Source organism: Grampus griseus, assembly GCF_964374135.1.
Source record: "Grampus griseus genome assembly, chromosome: 8".
NCBI lineage: Eukaryota > Metazoa > Chordata > Mammalia > Artiodactyla > Delphinidae > Grampus > Grampus griseus.
Window position 1 is genome coordinate 14,105,604 of NC_139002.1, and position 7,121 is coordinate 14,112,724.

Consider the following 7,121-nt stretch of genomic DNA (forward strand, 5'->3'; position numbering starts at 1 on the left):
TCCCACGTGACCACAACCCTGGCTTCACACCTAAGGAAATCAGCATGTCTAACGGACATCACTTTAAATGGACTGTCTGCTTTTTAACTGCTAGTAGGGGCACTCTGGTGGTTCTCTGTTGACGCACTTGGGTGCCTGTACAGACCTGTGACGAGCTAAGACAGGTCTCTCCAGCAGAGACTGAATACAGCAACGTTTGCTCTTAGAGCAGAGTGGCTATGCCTGGGTGTGGAGTGATCAAGGCTTGGTCCTCAATAAATTAAATGAAAGATCTCAACTTGCCCCACTAATACTGGAAACAGCAGCCTTTACATTAAAGGTGTTGTTCTCTAAAATGGTGTTTTCAAGACATCACCAGATTTAACTCCTTGGAGGGAGGGCCTCGTTGGGGTCCCCAGGGACTTGGCTCCTTGAGTTTTCTCTCAGACTTGTTCAGATTTTCCATTTCTGCCACCAATCCCAGAACTTGGGAAACTTAAGTCACCACCAGTTGAGCTTAAAGTGTTTTATGGGGAATTTTCCTAACTGCCATCCGTGCTCCACACACTGAGAAATCAAGGCCTATCTCTCCTTCCCTTGCTTGTCACTCTCCCTCCCAGCGGCACCTGCTGTCACACTCACCTCCTGGGCTGAGACTGGAGGCGGCCATTTTCGGGGGGGGGGTGGGTAGCATTTCCCAGAAAGGATTGAAAATAAGAGTGACTCAAGCCTGAGGTTTCTCCCCGGCCTTCCCTGGAAGGGGCCCGATGCAAGAAAAATAATTTCCCCCAAACCACAAGTGAACAGGATCACCTTCAAGATGGAAACATTAGGCTTAGAGCAAAATGGATGGCTGAGCCTCAAATCAATGTAAGGTGCTGTACCTCTCCTGTGACTAGTTCTTCACTGGAGGTAGAAGCCACCTGTGTGCTTTTGTTGTCTTCCACTGGGGAACAGACAGACTATAACTAACATCGAGGGTGGGGGCTCAGCCCCCTCCACCCTTGCTCCCAGCCCTCCTTTCTGTACTTGTGGTGCTTTCTCATCCCCATGGCAACAGGTGCTAGTGCTGCACAGATCCCCAAACACAACCTGTCCCCGTGTTTCCTTACCCATCAGCTTTGCCTCCTAGCAACTGGGATTTCTTCCCCCATTCTTTGCTGGCATCCCAACAGGCCTCTCCCTAGGGGTGGAGCTCTCCCTGCACCTGTTCTTGTGTGACCTTGAGCAAGAACCTCCCTCCCTCTGGGCCTTAGTGTCTCATCTGTGAATTAGGGAGATTGGACTAGAGGACCTCGAAGGTCTCAGCTCAAGTGTTATTCCAAGTCACTTTTTCCCTAAGTACAAGTCCTACGTTAGAGGACGTGCACACCTCTGATTCCCTGATTCCACGTTGAGAGTTTATACGTTTTAAAGTGATCAGTGCTCAGAAAATGCATACCACTTTCCGTAGGGGTCACCTTCTCCACCTTCTTACCTTGCCAGTGAGGACACGAGCTGTAAAGAAGCCGCGAGTCCACCAGCTCATCGGTGGCGGGGGCAGGACGGAACCCAGGGATCTTGACTCCCCACGCAGATCTCTTTCCATCTGAATACTCTTCCTTTTGGTCGAATAATTGACAGCATTTTGCAGGACATTCTGCAGCAAATTTCCCAACCCCGTGTCTATTATCAACTGAGCTGAACAGCAACGTAACCAGGGAACTCCCTGATTCTACACATGCACACACCCAAGGGCAAAACCAGCACTATCTGTCGCATACCTGGGCCCACACGTCTCTGAGGGTCCCGTCCTTCACTGTTCTAGGGGCACAAACAAGCACCTGTGCAGGAGGCAGGAGACAGCGGAGTCCAAGCGTTCCCAGTCCAAGCAAATTACTTAATCTCTCTGAGCCTCAGTTTCCACCTCTGTAATCTGAGCATAACAAGAGCTACTCAGAGTTGTGAGTGTTCAGCACATAGTAGGTACTCAACGAATGTCTATTTCCCCCACATCACCTCTATTTCCAGTACTGCACCATCAATGCTCCACTAAGATTCTCTTAGCTGGGTGATCCTCAGCAAATGCTGAGTTCCCCTGGCCTCTCAGGGTGCCTCTGACTTTTCAGGAATGTGAAGTAAGTACAGCATCGCCCAAACCACACAGAGTTAGTGAGGCAGAGCCACTGGTTGGGCATTCCAAAGCCAAGGGCTGAGCTTTTCTGATTTCCTGATACTCGGTGTGACCTGCCCCTTGGAGACGGCAGTGGGTTGGCTGGGATGGAGCTGCAGGCATCCGGGCTCCTAGAGACTAAAGATCCAGGAACCAGAGGGTAAGAGTCAAGGGTAGGGGTGGCAATGAACAAGGAGAGGAGAGAGTATTTGACGGATCTCGGGAGGGTGGCGGGGAGTCAAGTCCTAATGCACATCTATAACGCTGGCCCTGGGAGCCAGCAAAAGGAAAGCATTCAGATCAGAGCACAGGCCTGGACAAAGACAGGTAGGGTGGGTACAGTGTGCCAGGGACAAGGAAGAGGCTGGTCTGGCTGGAGTGGAGGGTTGGAGCTGGAGGGCCAGCAGGAGGGAGAGCTAGTGAGCCGGAGTCTAGAAGGTGATAGCTAACCTCAAGCTGGCCTTGCCCCTCCTGGTTATAAAGGGGCCACAGAGGGCTTCCCTGGTGGCACGATGGTTAAGAACCCGCCTGCCAATGCAGGAGACATAGGTTCGATCCCTGGTCCGGGAAGATCCCACATGGCGCGGAGCAATTAAGCCCGTGTGCCACAACTACCGAGTCTGCGCGCTAGAGCCCAGGAGCCACAACCACTGAAGCCCGCGTGCCTACAGCCTGTGCTCTACAACAAGAGAAGCTGCCACAATGAGAAGCCTGCACACCGCAATGAAGATCTAATGCAGCCAAAAATAAATAAATAAAACAAATAAATTTAAAAAAAAAAAAAAAAAAGGTCGGGGGGAGCCACAGATAGCCAGCCAGGCCGAGTTGCCAGGATCCAAGCTTGCAGGAACAAAAGCAAAAGCCCAGTGGAGCTTCCGGGGGTGTAGAAATCACTTGAGCAAGAAAAGAGGTAACTTCCCTTTGCTTGTTAGTTTTATCCATAGCCGTCAGCAGGAAAGTCCATGCAAACGTCCCCACAGCAGCAAGAAAAGGGAGGGCTGGAGACACAGTGTCCCTGCAGGCAGTGGGGGAGATGGGGAGACCCCCGGAGAAGGAAGAGGCAAGAAGGCCGAGGCCCCGGGGCCTGCAAAGGAAGAAGAGGAAGCCCAAGAGGCAGCCAAGAATGAAGCAAGCAACCTGGAGCTCAATGGCCGCAGGCCTGAAACCTCCCAGGGCTTCACAGCCCAGGCGTCCTCTGCACACATAGCCTGCAGGAGTCCTTGCCCACAGTACCTCTCGCCCCCACTATTCTACACGGTTTATAGAAAGAACATGGAAAATGTAAAAGAAAGGAACGAAAAAAAAAAGGGAGGGCTTCCCTGGTGGCGCAGTGGTTAAGAACCCGCCTGCCAATGCAGGGGACATGGGTTCGAGCCCTGGTCCGGGAAGATCCCACGTGCCGCAGAGCAACTAAGCCCGTGCGCCACAACTACTGAGCCTGTGCTCTAGAGCCTGCGAGCCACAACTACTGAGCCCGTGTGCCACAACTACTGAAGCCCACACACCTAGAGCCCATGCTCCACAGCAAGAGAAGCCACCACAATGGGAAGCCCACGCACTGCAATGAAGAGTAGCCCCCACTCGTCACAACCAGAGAAAAGCCTGCATGCAACAACAAAGACCCAACACAGCCAAAAATAAAATGAAAGAAAGGAAAGGAAAGGGAAAGGGAAAGGGAAAGGGAAGGGAAGAAAAGGAAAGGAAGACCAAAAGCTGAGAATCAGGAATCCAACAGACCCAGCTCTGAAACCCAGCCTGGTAACTGGTGCCTCAGTTACATCTGGAAAATGGGAACAAACACACCTCCCTGACCTTGGCTCCCAGGGCTGTTATGAGGGTCAAATGAGCGGATGAGCTGAGGGGTGTCTGTTCTATTTCTCTCATTGTCCCTTTACCGGTGCCATTCTCCCACCCTGACCTGGCCCCTGGCCTGGCTGACCTTCTCCCCTAGGAACACGTCCATGAAGCAGCCAGTCGCAAGGGCACCTGTGCCGGCAGAGCCAGGGGTGTCGTGGAGGATGGCCATGGGCAATGGCAAAGCCAGAGAGAAGCTTCTGGCCCTCCCAGCCTCCCCCTTGCCTCCTTTCCACCACCTTCCCACAAACAGGGGCTGTTCTGAGACCCAGATCTGACCAAGCCACTCCCTGCTTAAAATGGGTTACAACCCAGCCTCCTTAGGCCCATAGTGCTAAGTACCCCCTCCTTTCTGGAATCCCTACCCAACCCCCAAATTCTACCTATTAAAATCTTTTTCAACTCTCTAACTTTAGACTAAATGCCCACCTCTTCCAAGAAGTCTCCCTGGCTGTTATAGCTATTAACATTTACCGTGTTAAAATCAGAATGGAAAGGAATTAAAATATTTTCTTATTAATTTTTTTTTATTATTATTCGGCCACACCACGCGGCATGTGGAATCTTAGTTCCCCGACCAGGTATTGAACCCACACCCCCTGCATTGGGAGCACAGACTCTTAACCACTGGACCGCCAGGGAAGTCCCTTTTCTTATTAATTTTTAAATAAATTTTAAAATAACAGCAAACCTTTTACATGCTAATATAAATAACATTTAACAAAAAAATTTTTTTTTAGGCCGTGCCGCATGGCTTGGCTTGTGAGACCTTAGTTCCCCGACCAGGGATCGAACCAGTGCTCTCTGCAGTGGAAGCATGGAATCTTAACCACTGGACCACCAGGGAAGTCCCTTTTTTTTTTTTTCCCCCCGGTACGCGGACCTCTCGCTGTTGTGGCCTCTCCCGTTGCGGAGCACAGGCTCCGGATGCGCAGGCTCAGCGGCCATGGCTCACAGGCCCAGCCGCTCAGCGGCATGTGGGATCCTCCCAGACAGGGGCACAAACCCATGTCCCCTGCATCAGCAGGCGGACTCTCAACCACTGCGCCACCAGGGAAGCCCCCATTTTTTTTAAAACTACATTTTCCAAAACAAAAAGAACTTAGTAAGAAGGATAACTTTGTTTTACATTTTTGCAAATCTCATTAACTGGATTCTCACCTCCTTCACATCATGCAGCCTCTGGAAACCACGCTGTTCACTCAAGAGGAAGGAAAGAAAGGGAGAAGGACAAATAACACCTACGTGTTATTATAGAAATACTTTTGACCTCTCAAACCCTCTAAAAGCAGTTCACATCTTAGGACCAAGGAAAGGCTTGTCCGCTAGACAAAAGCAGCCCCGGGCCCTCTAGGGGTTGAAAGGAGAGGAGCTGGGTGTTGAGGGGGATCTCCTGAGTGTGAAGAGAGCTGCCGCGGGGGATCGGGGATCGCAGAATCTGTCTCCTTTGTTTCTTCTCTCCCCACTGGGTTCTTCACTTAGTTCCCCTCTGTCACCAGCCTGCCTTAGGCCAGTGTAGAGTGAAAGATGTGTGGGGCTTCCCTGGTGGAGCAGTGGTTAAAAATCCGCCTGCCAATGCAAGGGACATGGGTTCGAGCCCTGGTCCGGGAAGATCCCACATGCCGTGCTGCAACTAAGCCCATGCGCCACAACTACTGAGCCTGTGCTCTAGAGCCCGTGAGCCACAACTACTGAGCCTGAGTGCCACAACTACTGAAGCCTGCACGCCTAAAACCCGTGCTCTGCAACAGAGAAGCCACCGCAATGAGAATCCTGCGCACTGCAACTAGAGAAAGCCTGTGAGCGGCAACGAAGACCCAACGCAGCCAAAAATAAATAAATAAATATTAAAAAAAAAAAAAAAGACATGTGTCAGAGAAAACATGCGCTTCGGATTTACCCAGCCCTGGGTCCAACTCTTGTCTCTGTATCTTGGGGAAGCTGATGTGACCTTGGGAAAGTTACTTAACCTCTCGGAGCCTTCGGCCATCATTTGTAAAATGGTTATGCTACCTCACAGAGTGATTCAAGGAGAGAAACTGCACGTAGGACCTCTGGCCCAGGGCCTAATACGTAACAGACATTCTACAAACAGTAGCCAGAAATATTATGCTGCCTCCCCACCTCCTGCCCTACCCAACTCAGCGTGAGCACAGCTAACACAAAACAGATTAACAAGCCCTTTCCCTTCTCCCCGAGGACAGCTGCGCCAGGCTGGGATTTTCCGAGAGAACTTCGCTCGTGGAGAAAGAGAGTCACGGAGTGATGTAGTTTGCAGAGGGCAGGCTTTCTATCCTGCAACAGCAGATGGTACCACCTGCCGGATTCCACAGCCCATCTGAAAGGCCAGCCCTGACCGACCCGTCCAAGGCCTTGGGCAGCTTCACCTCCTCCACTGCCCTTTCCCCTACGGGCTGAGGCAGCCAACCCCTCAAGCTCCCCGACTCACATCAGCACAGACACAAGCAGCCCAGAAAGACTTATCTCCTTGTCCCAGGCACCCAGGTGCTTTAGGGGAACTTCCAAAGACCCAGCTTGGCTAATGCCTCGGTCGCCCTGATGGCCAGGAGCGATGGGCTGCTGGTCTGTCCAGGACCTTGAGGACTCACAGGCCTTGAAGCTGCCAAACCGTCACACCTGGCTTCGAAGGCTCCCTCGTGCCTGTAAAACTGCCCCGCTGTCTCCCTTCCTTCCCAGCACCCCTCAGACACTCACTCAGCACCTCAGTGAGGTTAGGAGACGGGGTGGCCAGCTCCCTGGTCACACCCCCGACGGAGCACCGAGCTTCCTCCACGGGGTGTTCTCAGCCTGCGCCTTTAAGGACCGCTGCTCTGTGCCAGGGTCTCGACCTCGGCATCCTCAGCTGAGTTGGATTAAGGGACCATTTCATGCCGCTGCGAATTCCTTCTGCCTGCTGTCCCTTCCCCCACACAGAGACAGAATAGCCAGTAGCCAGAACCAGCCTGGAACCAGTCTGCCCAGGGCAGCGGGAGAGCTGGTCTAGCCTGGCAGCCCTCATCCTCAGGGAGCGGAGCAGAGGCTGCCCCTTTGAGAGGCGGCCTCGGGGCAGGGAGCGGGCCCTCTGGGGTCTTGGGCTGTCGCAGGGACTCGAGAAAGCCATGCAGAGCCTAGAGCC